Consider the following 20417-nt stretch of genomic DNA (forward strand, 5'->3'; position numbering starts at 1 on the left):
GCCTGCGCCAAGATACATCATGCTCAGTCTGGTACCTCCTGCCCAGACTTCTTAGCAGGCAGAGCGCGGGGTTTCAGCTATAGATCAACCAGTTCTCACAGTATTTGTAACTGACTCAACGTGTACTTGATTAAAACAAAAAGATCGATCTTGCTTGAAAGATACACGGACAGCTATATTTAGTGGGATAAGTTCTCGCAGCTGTCTGCCCACGGTTGTCTGGTCTCTCTAAGAATCCACGTTTTCTAGCCCGGGAAGGGGCAGGCGGCCCTCCTGGCTCCTCCTTTGGCGGTTTCCTGGCTTGGCGCCCATCCTCCCCATGCACCGGGAACGGAGGCGGCCACATTAATACTCGCGGGCAGCCTGCTCCGACCTATACTGTCATTTTTTCCATCGGTCAGAATCGGGCTTGGAGGGGAGGGGGAGGCGGTGTTCTCCTCCGAGGGGCTGTGCACGGATCACTGGGTTTTCCCCGGCGAACTTAACACGGAGGCAAAGGGGCAGATGGAAACCAGGCCTCGGCTGGCCGGGCGCGCGTAAGCGCGGCACTCGGCAGCTCGACGCAAAGCCAGGGCTGGATTTTCGCGGCCCGGGCCCGGCGGCCTCCCAGAGCCAGCACGATCCTCTTTCCCTGGGGCTGAGCAAACGTGCTCGCCTAATTCCGCCCTGAAGACTGCAGCTGTGCGGCAAGGGGGGTGGGGGAGGGGGTTGGAATAACCCGCAAGTTTTCCAACAGAAAGTGTATGCGAACAGGAGAGGTGAAGGCCCACCCGATTCCGGGCACGTACCGACACAGCATCTAATCAGTGTCACTGCGAGGAACACGCTTCCGCGGCGGGCGACACCTCGGCCCCCGCCAACCTGCAGGCGGAGGTGGGGGGGGGGGAGGAGGGGGATGCAAATGGCGTCTAGCGTCGCCCTACACTCTGCACGGCTCCCGCTGCCTCAACTCCCAGTAGACTTCGCAGCGGGGCCAAGCGCCGCCACTCGGGGGTCCCGAACACGCTCGCCGCCCGCACCCCCCTGGAAAACGAACTAGCACCACTCCCCGTGCCCAAGCCATTATTCCCCTGCCCCCACCACCGGAAGAACTGCCCTTCCCCGATGAGGGGTGAGGTGGGAAACTTTGTGCGAGGACCATGCCGCCCCTCTTCCGCGTGGCGTCCGAGAGGAACATGGGTGGGTTTCCCATCAGAGGCCTGACCACACCCTCCCACTTATCTAGGCCTCGGACCTCAACCGCGTGGACTACGGAGCAGAGGGAAACACTTCAGGCCACTCCGCGAGGGGGGCACCGAAGTCAGGCGTCCTCAAGCGCTCTGGCTACTGACCAAGTTCGTGTTCTTTCCATCCCACGCCGGAGTAGCGCTCGCTACTTCGGGGAAGCGTGAAACTCCTCATCCCCGGCCACGAGGCCACCCCTGTCTTTAAGGTAGGGCCGATGGTCTCCCTACAGCACCCTCTCCCCCTCCGCAGCCCCCGCACAGCTCACACAGCCCCGGGGCGTCCTCAGAGATGGCCTGAGCCTTTCCTTCCGGGGGAGAGGGAGGTGTGTAGGTCGTGTGCACCACGACTCCAGCCGGCGCCCTCCGCGGAGCCACCGCGGCAGCCCTCCCCGCCCGGAGTCGCCCTGCGGGATGCAGCCTCCCCCGCGCGTAATGGGGCACCCCTGGGACGCAGACAGGGATGGCGGTTCCGGTCGTTCCTGGATTTGCGTGCAAAGACGAAAACAAGGCCGGCGACTACAGGAGCGGTGCCTCTATTCTCGGGGTTCAGACGACCGCGCTTTCTCCGCGTCGGTCCCGCTATCGCCACTCTTGCCCGGGGGGGACCCGGCTCCCGTACCCCCCACGCCACCACCCCTCCCCCACAGCGATCTCCCGTCCCGCCCGTGCGGCACCACGCGGAGCTCCGAGCACGCTGGCTCCAACCCCAGTCCTTCCATAACTCGCGCGCCTCCCTCGCCCCAGGCTCGGGACGCCACTCGCTCAGCGGCCCGAGTACGCCGGTTCCATCCTCTGCTGCGAAAGCCGCCGCCCCGTGCCACCCCCGCCCGGCCCGGCCCTTGTCCCAGCCCGGCTTCCCCGCCAGCTGCGCCGCCACCGCCGCACGTGACCCGCCCCCGTCGCGGCTTCCGCTGAGCTGCCTGTTCCGGAGCACAAACAATTTCTGCTCTGACGCGGGGTCTCTCGGGCCCCGGCGTCCTCTCTTCCCTGCTTCCCCCCCTTCCGGGTACGAGAACTCAAAACAACTCGCTGACCTTCGGGCCGACCAGCTCCGGCTTCCACCGACTCCGGCATTCCGTTCAAACCCGGCAGCCGCGGCTTCTAAGATTTCACTCCGCGCTGGGCTGGGGGGAGGGGGTGATTTCTCCGGGAGGGGGTGTCTCAGATCGAAAGAGCCACTTCGCGCTCATTCCTCTCTTCTCAAGTGAGTTTTTAGACTGTCGGCAGACCTTGGGGAAAGCCGCGCGCAAAGAAAGCCGCCCCCCCTCCTCACTCCCACCCCAACACACACACACACACACACACACACTCACGTCTTGACGAGGGCCTGACCCGATTTCCAGGGTCACGGCCCAGCGGCAGAAGGCCTGGCCCGCCTCGGAAATACCATCAAGCGGTGGAGGGTGGCAGGGATCTGAGCTGGGGTGGGGTGGAGGGATCGCGCTAAATAATAATAGTACTCCCACTTCCGCGCTGTGCTGAGTACTTTACGAGCCCTCAAACTTTACAGGTCAGTTACATGAGTTTATCAAGTCACCCAGCGAGTTAAATGACTTAGTGGGAATTTGAAGCCCAGTATCCCTGAGTGTGAGCGGTTAAACGTTATGTTAGTGGTCACCTTGGAATCAGAAGTCCAGACCCATCTACAAAACTTAGTGTTTGTTTGAGGACTGTGTATTTTTCACGTTGCCCTGTGACTGACACACAGTAGGCACTTGGTTAATAATGGTGAAATGAATGGGTATCTGAAGAAACGATTAACAGAACCACCCATGGCAAGAACCACCCATGATTTTAGAGAAAACGGCCCCAACCACTGCTCCTTCTAAGAGGACTATTTTAATAAAATCTCTAGCTGTTTTGTGACTGTTTGCAGATAACAGGAAACTCTTATTCAAAAATACATTAACTTCCCACTCCACCCCTCCCCCCAACCAATCAGCCTGGCAGCATTTGAACTTGCTGGGGCATATACCCAAAGCAGCTTTTACTTGATCTCAGCCATTTCCCCCCACCCTTCTCTTTAGGCTTCTGCTTAGGATCAGGCATATCTGAACATATCACAGGAAAGGAGGGTACGCCCACCAAACATGGCTCATTGGTTCCCCTTCCACAGGCCAGTGGTGGCAGCCGGGGTGGGGGGGGGGGGGGGGTGGGAGCGTGACTTGCAGTTAGCGCTTATTTTTCAATTCACAGACCACATAAGGAACACCATGATCGTGCATCTGTGCAGCTTGTTCCAGAGTCCCAGCCCTCACCAGCTGTGAGGTCACATCTCTTGGAAAGCAGTCATCTACCTCAACCAAAAGCTTGGAGATGGCTTGACAGTGGGACCACATCTGCCATTTGAACAGCCTACCGTTGGTGCTCTGGGCTGTCCGGCTCCTTCCAGTGGTCCAAGAGAAGATGCAATTTTTAAAAATGCGTATATTCAGGTAATCCAATAGAACATACTTTTATGTCATATTGTTATTCCCCGAACCCTCATTTTCTAAACCTAACCAGTTGTGTATTCTGTGTCACTAATTGGGCAGCCTGAAATGAGGACCAATTTCATTTCCAGTTACCTGAAAGTAAACTCTCTCCTTTCCAACTCCATTCCTGCAGCATCTGTTGAATGCCTCTGCCATGTAAGTCACTCTCTTAGGCAGAACATGGGAAAGGAAAATGGCCAGCCTCTGTTTCTGATTATGGATATAGTCTGTCCTCCCTCCCTCCCCCCCTCCCTCCCTCCCTCCCCTTCCTTCTTTGTCTGTCTTTCTGACAGTTGTCTATTTTGGCTCATGTTCCTAAGATTATTAAGCAAGAAATGAAAGTGTTTATTTTCTATGTAACAACCCAATCTTGATTAGAAGTCTGGGGCTTCAGCCACCTCTTTTACAGTCTGGTCTGGAGTAACCAACAGGGCCCTGTGACCTCAGTCTGAAACATCAAATGATTTCCAAGGAGGCCACAGGCCTCAATCCCACGTGGCCAGATCATAGCTGAGCACAGCCTTGCCGAAACTCACTTACCCTTCGTGCAGGGGGAACTGGTGACAAGTGATGCTGAACCGGAGGTTCAGGATGCTAATTTGATTTATTATCTGTGTACAGCCTGGGGAGGAGAAAAGGCTCATAAAAGTGTTCTAGGCTGGTCATTCTGAATGTGAGCATTTATTTATCTGCAAAACTGCCGAATGTCCCTGCAGGAAGTCGCGGGCGCAGCAACCCCTGACTGCACAGACAAAAGTCTCCCCTTTACACAGGGCTGCTTTTATTGTTTCCAACAGCTTTGTGCTTTCCCTGGGGGAAGAGGAGAGTCATAGAGCGAGTTTTCTTCCTCTTTTCTCACGCTGCAGAGGAAGTGATGTTGTGGAAACAGTGGCATTAACTTGGCCTGCAAACCACATCAGAGCCAGAATTGGGAAAAGCTTGGAGCAGAGTGGCATTCCAATGGCTTTTGTCCTCCAGGTCCCCCCAAAACCCAGCCTGGGTCTGAGCTTGGGGATGGCAGGAGTTCACAGGTAGCACAAAGCAAGAGAAGTCATACTTGGGAATCATTCCCTGGGTACAAGGGGCTCCCTGGGGATGGATGTTCCTGATCAATTAGGAGTCAAGCCCTCAAAGGACTTCTACAGTACTTTTCATTCATTCTTCATTCATTTATTGGACCACGCTTAGGGGTTACCCATTTTGTGCCTGGCACTGTGCTGGGCCAGGGAGTGGAATGGTAAGCCACAGAGATACGGTCCCTTTGTCATGGAGCTTACATTCTACTTTGCTTGGCACACAGAAGGGTACTGACTGTGGTCTCGACCATCAAATCCTGTAGGTCGTACCTCCTTAACCTTTCTCCTGGGCTCTTCCCCATCTGACCCTCTTAATTCAGATCCTTGAGAGCTCCTCATGGAACAATGGAACCCACCCTCCCCAAACTCGCCTCCTCCATCTGATCATGCCACCCACTGCCTTGAATCCTTGAAGCAGCAAGAAGAGGAGAGACAAGGGGAGAAAAGGACACCCCCATCCAACTGAGTCAGCCTTCTTTATAAAGACTTTTCAGAAGTCCCACCCCGTGATTTCTACTCATGTCTCATTGGCCAGTTGGCCACCTCTTCCTGCAAGGGAGGTTGAGTAATGCTACTGCTTAGCTTGAGGCCATTGCGGCCTCCAGTTACTAAGGAATTGGGGGGATGGATGCTGGGGTGGGCAACCAGCCCCCTTAGCTCATATACCTGCAGAGAATGTGATGGACAGTATGACGTCACTTAGGAGGTGGTAGGAGAGCATTCACGAGGGAGCTTTTGGGGTCTCTTCCTGGTTCACATCCCGGATGTCTGGGACCTCTGTCCTCTACGGGATTGGAATGCCAGCAGTCTCTATATCGCTTTAGGTGCAGGTGGAGTCTGTCCCCCCACCCCAGGAACAAGGGAGCCAGAGAGGAAAAAAGCTGGTTAGGCAGGGCAGGGCTGGCTATATGGCATCTGATCAGTGCAGTCACAGGGTCCTGTGCTCAGAAGGGCCCCACGCTGTTTACTACTCTGCAATTGCCACCTTGGCATTCTGAATAATAATATTTCAAATCTGGGTTTGGTAGGTGAAGTCTGATGGGACAGTGGAGCATGACCCAGGGGCATGGAGCCCCAGCTCATGCATGGTCCCCCCTCCTGCCCTCCACCCCCGGTTTACCTTCCTGTGATGGGTTCTCAGATGCTGGTTCCCCACCTCCTGGTGCCCCTGGCCCTACTTGGCCTCCTGCACACCAACCTGGCCTTGGGGCTGCTGCCGCCCTCTGCCCCTGGCACGAGCCTGGGTACTAACTTTGGGAAGGTCAGGGTTGAGGTCCAGTGAGCCTCATAGCATCTTGGGGGTGGGGCAAGGTAGTAGCACTTTGGATCTGACACTTGGCAGGGACCTCTCCTCCACGGAGGATCCCAGCCCCAAATGTGTTCCAGCTTGGAGGCTGTGATCCCTTGGAGGCCACTGAGTACCTTGGGTTGAGGCAGTGGACATGTGGGAAAGAGAGACTGACTTCCCAGCCCCTGGCTGAGGTCCTGCATTTTAGATTTGTTCTGGGCCCCACAGATTATGTAGTCAACTCTGCCTGATCGTGGGACCATGGTGTTCAAGCTTGTGGACAGGCCAGGGAAAACTAGTCTGCAGAAAGGCAGAGAATAAGAAAGATATACAGTAAAAAAAATAGAGTGCCTTCAGAAACACAGGGCCCCAGAGAGGGCAAAGGTGGGTTTCTCAAAGATAGGGGTCCAGTGAGGGGGTCCTGCCCCTGCCCCGGGGTGGGGAGCCTGGCTGTACTTTTGCTCCTGAGTTCTTCTCATCAGTTCTCTTCTGTTCTTTGTGCTACTATGAGTGGATCCCCCTGATTACCAAGTAAAAGTGCCCCAACCCAGAAAAAAAAAAAAAAAAAGCCTGATTTATAGTTTATAGTATTGGGTTTCGGTCCCAATTTTGCCATATAACTAGCTGTGTGATATTGCGCGAGTTAGTTATTCTCTCTGAACCTTCATTTCTTCAACCTTAAAAAAATCGGCTGGACTTAATGGTACCAATGTTGTAAGTTGCTCTGAGGATTATCTGTTTACACCCCTTCTTGTTAATAGAAGGATTTAAGACACAAAGGCATGCAGAGAATTTTGAGTGAAACAACTTCCTTCTCTGTTTTCTCAGTTCTTAAATACTGCATACTTGAATCTGGTTAGCTGAAGTGTTAGAATAAGGTCAAACAAGATGAATGTTGTAGGTTTGAGCACTAGACAGGTTTGCTTAGTGTTTTTCCATGACTAAAGACTCAACCCATAAGGTAGATATTTCAGTTATTTATCACTGTACAATGAACAGCTCCCAAATGTATGTAACAACCATATTGCTGTATCCTATTGTCTTGTGGGCCAGGAATTGGCCCAGGACTAAGATGGGTTATTCTTCTGCTCCATGTGGAGTCAACTAGGGACTCTCAGTGACATTCCAGTGGTGGATGAGCTGGCCTGGAGGGTCCAGGCTGGCTTCGTGCACAAGTGTGATGCTTTGATGGGGATGGCTGAAAATCTGGGCTCAGCTGGGACTGTAGAATGCGGTTCCTATTTCCAGCATGGTGGCCTTAGGATAGTAGCACTTTTGTCATGGTGGCCCAAGTTCTGAAAGACCAAGATATAATCTAGAAATCCTTTTCTGACCTAGCCTTGGATGTCATGCGGTATCGCTTATGCCAATTCACCTAATTAGAAGAGAGAAGCTCACCCAGATTCAAAAGCAAGGGACTGCATGAGGGCATGAATACCAGGATGCATGGGCCATGGGTAGGGCCATCACAGTGGGCCAACTACTCATATGTTTGTTCCCTTAGTCCTAAGGGGGCAGAGTGCAACGATATGGATGGAAGAGCTCAGCTCCATCCCCATTCATCATCAGAAGGGTTCTGGGAAATCCTGAGCAAGGAGCAGGAGATGGAAAGGCTCTTGGGAACATCGGCCCCTGCAGAGAGCTAATTCCATAGGTTTGGCTCCAGGATTTGTATATTAAACCCTAGTCCTGCTTCAAAACCAGCCTCTTGGGCTCTTGAACTTACAAAAAAATCTCTAGTTCCTATGAGGGAGTTACTATTATTGTCTCCATTTTCTATATGAGGAAACTTAAGTAAATTGCACAGAATCACAGCAAAAAAATGGTACAGCTGGAATTTGAACCTAGATATATCTAATGCCAAAGCAGTAGGTCATTTTATGGTTTACAGTTTAAGGAACTTTCCCAGGGTCACCCGGAGAAATACAGAAATACAATTCAGCACCCCTTCATGGTAAAATCACTTAGCAAACTTAGAATGGAAATTCCTTCATCTGATAAAAAGTATGTACAAGCAAAACTTATAACAAATGTTGTTTAGTTGCTAAGTTGTATCCAACTCTTTTGTGACCCCTGTGGACTATAGCCTGCAAGGCTCCCCTGTCCATGGATTTCCCAGGCAAGAATACTGGAGTGGGTTGCCATTTCCTTTTCCAGGGGATCTTCCTGACCCAGGGGTCAAACCTGTGTCTCCTGCATTGCAGGTGGATTCTTTACCACTGAGCTACCAGGGAAGCCCCAACAAACATTGTATTTAATGGCAAAATATTGAAAAATTCCCTCCTGAGATCAGGACCTAGGCGTGATGCTTGCTATCGCTCTTCCTGTTCATTATTACTCTGGAGGCCATATAGCCAGTGCAGTAAAGCAGGAAAAAGAAAGAAAACTCATCAAGATTGGAAAGGAAGAAGTGAAACTGTCATTATTCACAGATGACATGGTTGTGCACAGAGAACATCCAACAAAACATACAATTCATCTATTAGAATTAATAAGGGAATTCAGTAAGGTCACTGAATTTAATGTAGGGCTCTGGTAAGGAGTCAATGAGAAGTTTATTTCAGCTACTAAACCCTTACCTATTTAATCCTGATAACCACTTCTTTTTGGTCTGTGGCCCTGGTGACACTTCCCTCTTGGCGTTCCCTTTCCTCTGTCTTCCTTGATAGAGTCTTCTTTTGTGTCTCATCCTCCTCTTCTGGTGTCTGCTTCTTCAGTGTCAGCTGAGCTCAGAGTTCTATCCATGAACAGCACCACGGCAAGCACAACTCCATCACGTTCTATATGGATGGCACCCCCTCATGGTTGTCTGACACCCTTATCACTTCTTTCCTGCATTCTAACACTGACTTAGTTCTTGGTTTCCCCACCTCCATTTCCCCCAGCCCCATTATTTTTACTGTGGTAAAATGGGCATGAAACTGACTATCTTAACCATTGTAAGTGTACAGTTCAGTGGTATTAAGTACATTCACGTTTCGAAACCATCGCCACCGTCCTACCTCAGTCTTGCTCCCTGTGTTTTCATCTGTTCCGCAGGCCTTGGGGGTGACCTTAAGAAATGCAAACTTGATCTTGCCACCTTTTCCCTCTTTAAATTCTTTCAAGATTGCAGACACCTTGGTTAAATTCAACATCCTCTGCCTGGTATAACAGCCCTCCATGATCACGACTCTTGCTTCCATGACTGTTTTAATTTGGGTACCTCCCAAAGCTGACCATGAGCCAAGGATCTGGGGGCATAAGAGAGGTGATCTCAGGAAGCACAGTGAGGGATTAAAAATCAAGACAGGGACGGGAGGAATACCAATATAGGGTCCGTTCATGAGCAGGTTATCAACATGAGCAGCTGGGGCTCAATTCTGCTGGTGCCTCTGTGGGATCCTGTGTAGCACACCCCTCAGAGTATCTATCCACCAACTCCCATCCAGTGGTGTGCTAGTAAACCAGATTTCTTGGAGAACAAAGAAAGTCCCAATTGATGGTAATCGCCAATTGCCAGGGTATAAATATTCCCACTGTGGCTGATTGGAAGCTACCAGTGTCTTAACAATTGGCTTGCAAATTTTCTGAATACGTTAACAGTCAAGCTCCAGAACTCGTACCACGGCTCCAGCACACTCCGGCTCTCATGATTTGAGGATGATTTCTGGGAAGCTAAGCACTTAAGATCTGCCTGCACATATGGTAGCCAGCTGAGCTTGCTTCAGAGGCCTGAGAACTCCCTCTGATGGAGTTTCAGGAAGTCCTCATGTATTTGGGAAATCTTTCCAGGTGCCTTCTGGGTTGAGTGGAAGGACATGGGTGGGACACCAAAAGAATTTGCAGTTAGGTCTTTGCTGGGCTCTTGCTCCCTGCTTGGAATGCCTGTTCCTTCTTAGCCCCACACTGCGGAGCTTTTGCTCATTCTTCAATACTCAGCTATGGTGTCACCACCTCTGTGAAGCCCTTCCTGATTCCCCACAAACTGTCCCTGCTCTCATGACAGCCTGGAAGCGCCCCTTAGCTTGCTAATTGCTACCTGCCTTTGTCCTTCACTGCACTGCAAGCTGCCCAGGCCCAGGGATGTTGTCTATCTGTTTCTGTAACCACAGTAGTTAGCCCAGTGCCCAGCGCAAACTTAGCTACTTAAGAAACAGGTGACTTTCTCCACCCCACCCTATCGCATAATAATGATTGAGCCAAATTAACACTCTCCCCCATTCCCCCTTCTCTGTTTATATATCCACTGCTCAATCAATCAGTGGGTCTCTACAGCTTTATGGCTTATTCCCATCCTTTTCTAAAGAGGACTTTAGGCAACAAGCAGGTGCTTCTTTTCCCATGAAGGTGTGAGCGACCATATTTTCTAAGGCAATGATCAGGACACGTGGTCTGACACATGTTCCAACACATGGTCTGACAATGGGACAGAATATTTTAAATCACCACCGTCTTGGAAAATCTGGATTGCATGGCTCCATGTAGAAAGGAGCCAGGAGCCACGGCCTCGTCATGCCCACCCAGAGCAGGCAGGAGTGCTGTTTTAAAGACCTCTGTGATTGGAAAGGCGGCATGTCAAGATAGCTGAAGAGGGAAGTTGATTTCTGTGGTACTCTAGCTGGAGTGATCGTAGGGAGCAGGGAAAAATTTGTGGCAGAAACAAGCTCTCATTAAGACCATATGCTGTATTTCTAATCGATGGCTTTTAGAAGTAATTCCCCGACATTTCATTCATTTTTACTGCCTCCCCTTCAGGGGCAGGAAGAGCAGCATTGTTAGCCCGCCTTTATAGATGAGGATATTTAGAAACAGAGAAGTTCAATGGCTCAGCCCCAGTCACAGAGTGAATCAGAGACACTGCCGGCCTCGAATCCAGAATTCCGACTTGAGCTTTTGTGCCAAGATCCCTTGGGGCACATTTCCTCTCTCATTTGCATAAATCATCAACATTTTTTTCCAAGCTTGTGCTGAGAAAGCCCCTTTTCAAACAGCGGAAACTCCCTTTGCCTTCTGTCGCCTTAGTTTTATTTTATGAACCAAATTCTTTTACTTCAACACGTAGACTTGCTATTTTCCCTTCCGTTGAGCCCTTTTCGAAAGAGGTCGTGACCTTTGCTTAGAGATGCAGTAGAAACCGGTGAGCCTAAATGAAATAAAACAGATGATCTGCAGGCCATATAAAGTGTAATTTCAACTAATGTTCAAAATCCCATGCAGTTGATTATAAATCTTGGATCCTGGCAGGTTTTCAGGAAAGTAAGAGTGAATAAATGGCGCTACCGATGTTTGGACCCCGTAGGGCGGAAGATGTCCCTCCAACCTTGGGACAGATTCCTAGGATTAGAAATAAGAAACTGGACATACCAGAGCTATCAAAGCTTTGAGAAATTTCAATTTGGAAATATGTAGGGAGCCATACCTGAGACTGAAGGTATGTGAGCCTGGGCTTTTAATCACCAGCATAATTACATAATTACTCACAATCTTTTCACATATTTAAGACATTCTTAGCTTATGACCTCATCTGTCTGATGGTCCTTAGGTGACTCCAGTATTGAGGTTTCTGGGCATGAACTACGCTTCCTGGAATCCCAGGTCAGCACTTAGTGCCTTGCTGACACTCACCAAATACTAATAATCCTCCTGAAAGTAAAAACATATGCAGTGTGTTTGGAAAAATCTTCTCCTCCCTGTCAAGTATGTTAGATAATCAAAATAATTTATGGCTTGTCTGTTTAACCATTAGGAAAAAAAAAAAAAGGAGTTCTATCTGTTTGAAATCTTTGGTAAAATAAAGTTCAGCACAGAGGAAAAACTTTTTGTCTACATGACATAGTAATTTACTTTATTACTTATCACATTAGTCAGCTATTGCTGCAGTCATGCTGTGTAACAAAAGTTTTAAGCGCACCCGAACTCAGCAGCTTTAAATGTTTATTTCCTGCTCATGGGGTGGGGGTTCTGTTGATCTCAGCTGAGTTTGGCTGCATGCTGTAGCTTGGGTCCAGGTCTGCTCCACGTGTTTCTTCATTTTCTTTGGGCCAGCAGCTTCCTGGGTGCATCCTCATCTTCCGGTAGATAACCAGAGAGCAAAAGGCAAGCCAAACAATGCAAGCACCTTTAAAGTCTTGGCTGGCATCACACCTGCTCACTCTCCGTTGGTTACAGCAAGTCACAGACTCAAGTCCAAGGTCAGTGGAGCAGGGGAGGACCACAGCCCAAGAGGGAGGGGGAATGGGAATAAATATTTACTGGATAATACTCCAGTCTCTCACATTATCATCCCTGAAAGCCTGTGTTATGGGCTGAATTGTGTGAAGTGTGTGAAAGTGTTAGTCACTCAGTCGTGTCTGACTCTTTGTGACCCCATGGACTGTAGCCCGCCAGGCTCCTCTGTCCATGGGATTGTCCAGGCAAGAATACTGCAGTGGGTGGCCATGCCCTCCTCCAGGGGATCTTCCCAGCCCAGGGATCGAACCCAGGTCTCCTGCATTGCAGGCAGATTCTTTACCATCTGAGCCACCAGTGAAGCCCATGGAGTGAATTGTATCCCCCCCAAATTCATAATGTTGCAGCCTGACCCCCCCCCCAACCCCTCAGATTGTGACTGCTTTAGGAAATACGGCTGTTAATGAGGTGATTAAGTTGAAATGAGGCCATTAAGGGAGCCCTAATCCAAACTGGCTGGTATCCTTATAAGAGAAGGACATTTAGATACACAGGGGAAAGGCTGTGACAGGACCCAGCGAGAAGGTGGCTGTCTGCAAGCCAAGGAGAGAGGCCTTGGAAGAAACCAAACCTGTCAACACCTTGATCGTGGGCTACCAGCCTCCAGAACCGTAAGACGATAAATTTCTCTTGTTTAAGCCACCCAGTCTCTGGTATTCTGTTTTGACAACCTGAGCTAACATAGCATGTAAACCCCGTGTGGGTGACTCAGGGATGTGTCTTACTCACCGTGTTGTCTCTCCCACAGTACTTAGCACATTACCATGTGTACATGTTTATGTATATTTGGTGAAAGAATGAAGTCTTCTCTCAGTTTCGATATCAATAATTATTTATTTTATCAGCCAGACTCATGGTTAGAAACCTGTTTAAAGTTGTTTTAAGCCCAATGGAAATTTTTGGGGTCAAATGACTGGGGCAGCTTGTAACATCTACAGAGTGATTCTAGGAACCAGGGCCTCACCTGCCAGATCCTGTCTCCATAGCCTCTCACTGAGGCACTTGGCCTTGTTTGTGTAGAGAAAATGACTACCAAGAGAATGCCAGATTATATTTTCCAAAGGTGATGACAACAGTATCTCCCATCCCAGCTGCTCGTCTAACAGTGTGACTTTGACATTGCTCCCATTGAGAGGTAGGGTCTGTGTTTTTCTGCCTTTGAATCTGGGTGGGCCTGTGATGATGATGCAAGTGACACCATGTGACTAGGCTAGGTCATAAAGGACAGTACAGTTTGTGCCTTGTTTGCTGGAAAAATTGCGTTCGGTGTCCTGAGCTGCAGTGGCAGAAGTCCAAGGCTACCATGCTGTCAGGAAGCCCACGCTACATGGAGAGAACACATGAAAGTGTTCTGGCCAAGAATCCCAGCTAAAGTCCCATCTAACAGCCAGCATCAACCACCACATAGGAGCAATGCTGCCTCCACGTGACTCTGGCCCCCAGCCATTGAGTCCTCCCTGTTGAGGCCCAGATGTTGGGGAATAGGGACAAGTCCTCCCCACTGTGCCCCATCAGAATTCCTGACCCACAGAACCTGTGAGCACGATAAATGGTTGTTTTATGCTGCTGTGCTTTGACATAATTTGTCCCATAGCAATAGTAAGTGGAATAAAAAGGCCAGGTTTACACTCTTAACAGCTACCTAGAAAATTCTGAGAAAGCTCTCCAATTGGCCAGGCTTGAGTCACATGCCTACCCCTTGAGCCAACTGCTCCATCCAGGAGGAAGTAGATTAGCTCTAGCCTAGTTTATGTCTGCGGAGAAGGCAATGGCACCCCACTCCAGTACTCTTGCCTGGAAAGTCCCATGGATGGAGGAGCCTGGTGGGCTGCCATCTCTGGCGTTGCACAGAGTCAGACACGACTGAAGCAACTTAGCAGCAGCAGCAGTTTATGTGTGAATTCTTGAGGGGTCGTTATGGCCACACACCAGACACCCAAGGCTAGAGTTATTCACCAAAGGCGGTAGGGGTGGTATCAGAAGGAGTATGAGACTGTTCTGGGCAGAGTGAAATAAGAGCTGTACTGTATCATCTTTAATTGGTAATCTTTTTTTGGAGGGAGGAGGAGGTTTAAGATGGTTTCTTTTATGTTTTAAAAATTTTCATTGGAATATAGTTGATTTACAATGCTATGTAACTTTCTGCTATACAGCAAAGTGATTCAGTTATACATATATCCACTCTTTTTTGGATTTTTTCCCATATAGGTCATTACAGAGTATTGAGTGAAATTCCCTGTACAATACAGTAGGTCCTTATTTGTTATCTGTTTTATATATATAGTACTGTATATATGCGGAGAAGGCAATGGCAACCCACTCCAGTACTCTTGCCTGGCAAATCCCATGGACGGAGGAGCCTGGTAGGCTGCAGTCCACGGGGTCACACAGAGTCGGACACGACTGAAGCGGCTTAGCAGCAGCAGTGTATATATGGAGCTTCTCTGGTGGCTTAGATGGTAAATAATCCACCTACAATGCAGGAGACTCGGGTTCAATCTCTGGATCGAAAAGATCCCCTGGAGAGGGAATGGCTACCCACTTCCATATTCTTTCCTGGAGAATCCCATGGACAGAGGAGCCTGGCAGCCGCAGTCCATAGGGTCACAAAGAGTCAGACTCTACTGAGTGACTAAGCACACACAGTGTGTATATGACAATCCCAATCTCCCAAATTTATCCCTGCCCCCCCTTACCCCTGGTAACCATAAGTTTGTTTTCATCTATAACTGTTTCCTAAATAAGTTCGTTTGTACCATTTTTTAGATTTCACTTCTAAGTGATATCGTACGATGTTTGTCTTTTTCTGTCTGAGTTACTTTACTCAATATGACAATCTAGGTCCATCCATGTTGCTGCAGATGGCATTTTTTTGTTCATTTCTATGGCTAAGTAATTTTCCATTGTATATATGTACCATATCTCCTTTATCCATTCCTCTGTTGATGGACATTTAAGTTGCTTCCATGTCTTGGGTATTGTAAATAGTACTGCAATGAATATTGTTGTTCAGTTGCTCAGTCGTGTGTGATTCATTGCTACCCCATGGGCTGGAGCACTCCAGGCTTCCCTACACGTCACTGTCTCTCGGAGTTTGCTCAAACTCATGTCCGTTGAGTCAATGATGCCATCCAACCATCTCATCCTCTGTCGTCTTCTCCTCCTGCCTTCAATCTTTCCCAGCATCAGGGTCTTTTCCAGTGAGTCGGCTCTACATATCAAAGTGGCCAAAATATTGGAGCTTCAGCTTCAGCATTAGTCCTCCCAATGAATATTCAGGGTTGATTTCCTTTAGGATTGACTGGTTTGACCCCCTTGCTGTGGGGAAGGAATACTCTCAAGAGTATTCCCCAGCACCACAGTTTGAAAGCATCAATACTTTGGCCCTCAGCCTTCTTTATGGTCCAATTCTCACATCTGTACTGGAAAAACTATGAGGGCTTCCCTGATGGTTCAGATGGTAAAGAATCTGCCTGCAATGCTGGAGATCAGAGTACTATCCCTGGGTTGGGAAGATCCCCCTGGAGAAGGGAATGGCAACCCATTCCAGTATTCTTGCCTGGAGAATTCCATGGACAGAGAAGCCTGGAGGACTATAGTTCATGGAGTCGAAAAGAGTTGGACACAACTGAGTGACTACACTTTCACTTTCCTTGACTATATGGACCTTTGTCAGCAAGGTGATGTCTCTGCTTTTTAATATGCTGTCTAGGTTTGTCATAGCTATTTTTTAAGGAGCATCTTTTAATTTCATGGCTGCAGTCCCCGTCTGCAGTGGTTTTGGAGCCCAAGAAAATAAAGTCTGTCACTGTTTCCATTTTTTCCCCAATTATTTGCCATGAAGTGATGGGACTGGATGCCATGATCTTAGTCTTCTAAATGTTAAGTTGTAAGCTAGCTTTTTCACTCTCCTCTTTCACCCTCATCAAGAGGCTCTTTAATTCCTCTTTGCTTTCTGCCATAAGGGTGGCATATCTGAGGTTATTGATGTTTCTCCTGGTAGTCTTGATTCCAGCTTGAGCTTCATCCAGCCTAGCATTTCACATGATGTACTCTGCATATAAGTTAAATAAGCAGGGTGACAATACACAGCCTTGATGTACTCCTTTCCCAGTTTTGAACCAGTCAGTTGTTCCCTGTCCAGTTTTGACTGTTGCTTCTTGACCTGCATATAGGTTTTGCAGGCGGCAGTTAAGATGGTCTAGTATTTCCATTTCTTGAAGAATTTTCCACTGTTTGTTGTGATCCACGCAGTCAAAGACTTTAGTGTAGTCAGTGCAGCAGAAGTAGATATTTTTCTGGAATTCCCTTGCTTTTCTTATGATCCAGGGGATATTGGCAATTTGATCTCTTGTTCCTCTGCCTTTTCTCAATCCAGCTTGTACATCTGGAAGTTTTCGGTTCACATACTGTTGAAGCTTAGCTTGGAGGATTTTGAGCATTACCTTGCTAGCATATGAATTTAGAGCAATTGTACAATAGTTTGAGCATTCTTTGGCATTGCCTTTCTTTGGAATTGGAATGAAAACTGACCTTTTCCCGTCCTGTGGCCACAGCTGAGTTTTCCAAATTTGCTGGCATATTGAATGCAGCACTTTAACTGCATCATCTTTTAGGATTTGAAACAGCTCAACTGGAATTCCATCACCTCCACTAGCTTTGTTCGTAGTGATGCTTCTTAAGGCCCCTTGACTTTACACTCCAGGATGTCTGGTTCTAGGTGAATGATGACACCATCATGGTTATCCAGGCCATTAAGACCTTTTTTGTACAGCAGTGAATATTGAGTGCATGTATGTTTTTGAATTATGATTTTCTCTGGATATATGCCCAGGAGTGGGATTGCTGGATCATATGGCAGCTCTATTTTTAGTTTTTTTTTAAGGAACCTCCATACTGTTCTCCACAGTGGCTACACCAATTTCTATTCCCACCAACAGTGCAGACAGATTCTCTTTTCTCCACAGTCTCGCCAGCACTTATTGTTTGTAGATGTTTTGTTGATGGTCATCTGACCCATGTGACATGATACTCATTGTAGTTTTGATTTGCATTTCTCTGATAATTAATGATGTTGAGCATCTTTTCAAGTGCTTTTTGGCCATCTAAGGTAGATGGCTTCTTTAAAAAAGAAGATGGGAGGAACTTCCCTTGCAGTCCAGTGGTTAAGACTGTGAACTTCCAATGCAGGGGCCATGGATTGGATCCTTTGTCAGGGAACTAAGATCTCCCATGTGCTGTGCAGCATGGTTAGCAAAAAAAATTTTTTTTTTAATTGGAAAAAAAAAGAAGGTCAGAGATCAGGCTCTATTACTCACAAGCGGTGTGACTTTGAGGGAGTTCCTTTGCCACCCTGAGCCTAATAAGAATATTTTTTCTACTTCTCTGGCAAGTTGTTAAGAGTATGTTAGAAGCACTTTTCATTTTAGTCAAAATTTATGTCGTCTGTCATCACTTGGAAGCAGGACTTCAGTGTCTTGCTGAGGTGTCCACATTGCAGTCTGCATTCATTTCCACATGGCTGCCGTCTTCTCTTTTCCATCCCCAAACACACACACATACTCGCCAGTTGCATATGGCGTGCATGCACACATGTTGTTGTTGTTGTTTAGTCACTAAGTCATGTCTGACTCTTTGTAACCCCATGGACTGTAGCCCTCCAGATTCCTCTGTCCATGGGATTTCCCATGCAAGGATACTGGAGTGGCTTGCCATTTCCTTCTCCAGGGGATCTTCCCAACCCAGGGGTCGAACTTGCATCTCCTGCATTGCAGGCAGATTCTTTACCACTGAGCCACCTGGGAAGCCCACATACATGTTTTAAATATGTATTTTTCATATATTCCCCACATAACCAAACCTTTCTTCTTTTCTGAAAGCCAGTAGTATTTTTGCAGCCTAGAAAATTTCCCAGGATCAGCACACTTTTTCTATAACGGCCCAGAGAAGAAAAATTTTAGGCTTTGTGGGCCACATGGTTTGTGTTGTGACTACTAAACTCTGCCCTTGCAGACAAAGCAGCCACAAACAATATATAAGTGAATGGATGTGGCTAGGTTCCAAGAAAACTTTATTTACAAAAACAGGTGGTGAGCCAGATTTGGTGCACACGCTGTAGTTTGCTATAGAATCTATATCAACACTATCCAATAGAAATATAATGCAAGCCACATATGTAGCTACAGAGAGAGGGGATGTCTCCCTAGTTTCAATTCCCAACCTGCTCCCTTGTTGCAAGAGAAGGTATCCAGGCAGAGCATCAAAATACATGAACACTGCAGAAGGGAAGTTGTCAGAGTACAGTGAACTGTCTCCGATAGCTGCCAATGAACTCAAGCAGGCCAAAGGGATAAGGAATGGGGCATCAATAGCATCTGCCTTGGGGAGCAAACCTAAGGAAGAAGTCTGTGCCTCAGATGGTAGAATAGTGAAGTGTGGGAGAGGGTACTAAGGCATTGGAGATATCACAGTGCTGCTGGATCAAAGCTTTCCTGAAGCCAGCCAGATCTTAACTCTGGACTTTAAGGTTATGTGAGCCAATACATCCCCCAATCAGTATGTAAGCTGGTTTTCACGTGGGGTTTCTATGACTTGTAATGGAAAGCAGTTTTTACTACTCTAGAAACAAGCTAATTAACTCAGAGATTCTTTGGATGCTGAATAGTCTTACTATACGAATTGAGATTGGCAGAGGTGTGAAGTTTCTCATTTAAGTGTTTCTCAGCCCCCCTTTATTTGATAGGAAACTTCCCTCCCATTCCAGCCCCTCAATCAACAAAACAAGCACAACTTTTTTCCCCCTCCAGTTCTATATCAGTAGTAAAATAAGACTTAAGAAACATCCTGAGGAGTTTGGGTAGGATCTATTTCTGAATTGCATGTGGTCCAACCTATTGGCTGAAGCAGAGCGTAAATGTACCATTATTAAAGAAGGTGTGATACACACACACACACACACACACACACTGGAATACTATTCAGCTATTAAAAAAGAAGGAAATCTCGCCATTTGTGACAGCATGGATGGACCTTAAGGGCACTGTGCCAAGTAAGATAAGCCTGACAGAGAAAGACAAATACTGTATGATGTCACATATGTGGAGTCTAAAAACAAGACAGAACGCATAGAGAACAGATTGGTGGTTGCCAGAGGCAGGGGATGAGGGGGAAGGCGAAATGAGTTGAAGGAAGTCAAAAGGTACAGACTTCCAGCTATAAAATAAGTAAGTCAAGGGATGTAACTACAGCATGGTAGCTCTTGTTAATAATACTGCATTGCAGGACTTGAAAGTTGCTAAGAGAATGGCTCTTAAAATGTCTCATCATCAGAAAAAGATTGTGTAACTATCAATGGTGATGAATGTTAACTAGACTTACATTGTACTGATCATTTTCAGTATATATAAATATGGAATCATTACGTTTTTTACTTGAAACTAATATAATGTTATATGGCAACTACATCTCATTCAAAAAAGAAAGAAACCCTCAGTCCAAAAGAGACCAGGGCAGGTATGGTAGGTTGTTGGGTCCCTAAACACACATTTCAACTCTCCTCACTGACAGTCCTTTAGAGCAAGGCTCTACCTCCAATAACCCACCTTCTTGTATATCTGTGCATGAGAGATGGCCATGTGATTCCACTGTAGCCAGGGGGACACAGTCAGAAGTTAGCTGGCATTGCATCTTCTGTTGCATTTCCTTTGGCTGGAGTGAGGGGCTGGGGAGACAGACAGGCCTTGGTTTCTTCTTGGCCTTTGTGGGCCACCCTCCTAGACCTGGACTCAATTACCCTGACTCCTTATTGCCTGAGATAAATCAGGGCCTTTGCCGTTAAGCTAACAACCACAGTTGTTGAGTTTCTCTTATGGGCAGCTGAATGCAGTCCTGTGTGATGCAGAATTATGGAAACCTCTGCCTCTTTGTACTTCCCTGGTGGCTCAGACGGTAAAGCGTCTGTCTACAATGCAGGAGACCTGGGTTCAATCCCTGGGTCGGGAAGATTCCCTGGAGAAGGAAATGGCAACCCACTCCAGTACTCTTGCCTGGAAAATCCCATGGACGGAGGAGCTTGGTGCAGGCCACTGTCCATGGGGTCGCAAAGAGTCGGGCATGACTGAGTGACTTCACTTTCACTTTCTGC

General features: G+C 47.9%; 1 protein-coding gene and 1 long non-coding RNA gene across 15 annotated transcripts in view; one reads left to right on the forward strand and one right to left on the reverse strand.

The window, feature by feature from the left end:
• Nucleotides 1-2647, reverse strand: part of BCOR (BCL6 corepressor) — a 119518-nt gene extending 116871 nt beyond the window's left edge. For 2 of the 4 annotated variants that reach the window (XM_042242169.2, XM_060407589.1), the window contains exon 1: nt 2540-2647. The gene's annotated coding sequence lies outside the window, so the exon portion shown is untranslated. Of the gene's footprint in view, nt 1-2260; nt 2308-2539 lie in introns of those variants that run through there. The other 2 variants (XM_042242166.2, XM_060407581.1) reach the window with 1 other exon arrangement.
• LOC121818302 (uncharacterized) overlaps nt 1231-20417 on the forward strand; it is an 89678-nt gene continuing 70491 nt past the window's right edge. For 2 of the 11 annotated variants that reach the window (XR_006058356.2, XR_009598775.1), the window contains exons 1-3: nt 1231-1432; nt 3423-3661; nt 12095-12237. This is a non-coding gene — a long non-coding RNA (uncharacterized LOC121818302). Of the gene's footprint in view, nt 1433-2086; nt 3302-3422; nt 3662-12091; nt 12238-20417 lie in introns of those variants that run through there. The other 9 variants (XR_006058361.2, XR_009598776.1, XR_006058358.2 and 6 more) reach the window with 8 other exon arrangements.

Source organism: Ovis aries, chromosome X (assembly GCF_016772045.2).
Source record: "Ovis aries strain OAR_USU_Benz2616 breed Rambouillet chromosome X, ARS-UI_Ramb_v3.0, whole genome shotgun sequence".
NCBI lineage: Eukaryota > Metazoa > Chordata > Mammalia > Artiodactyla > Bovidae > Ovis > Ovis aries.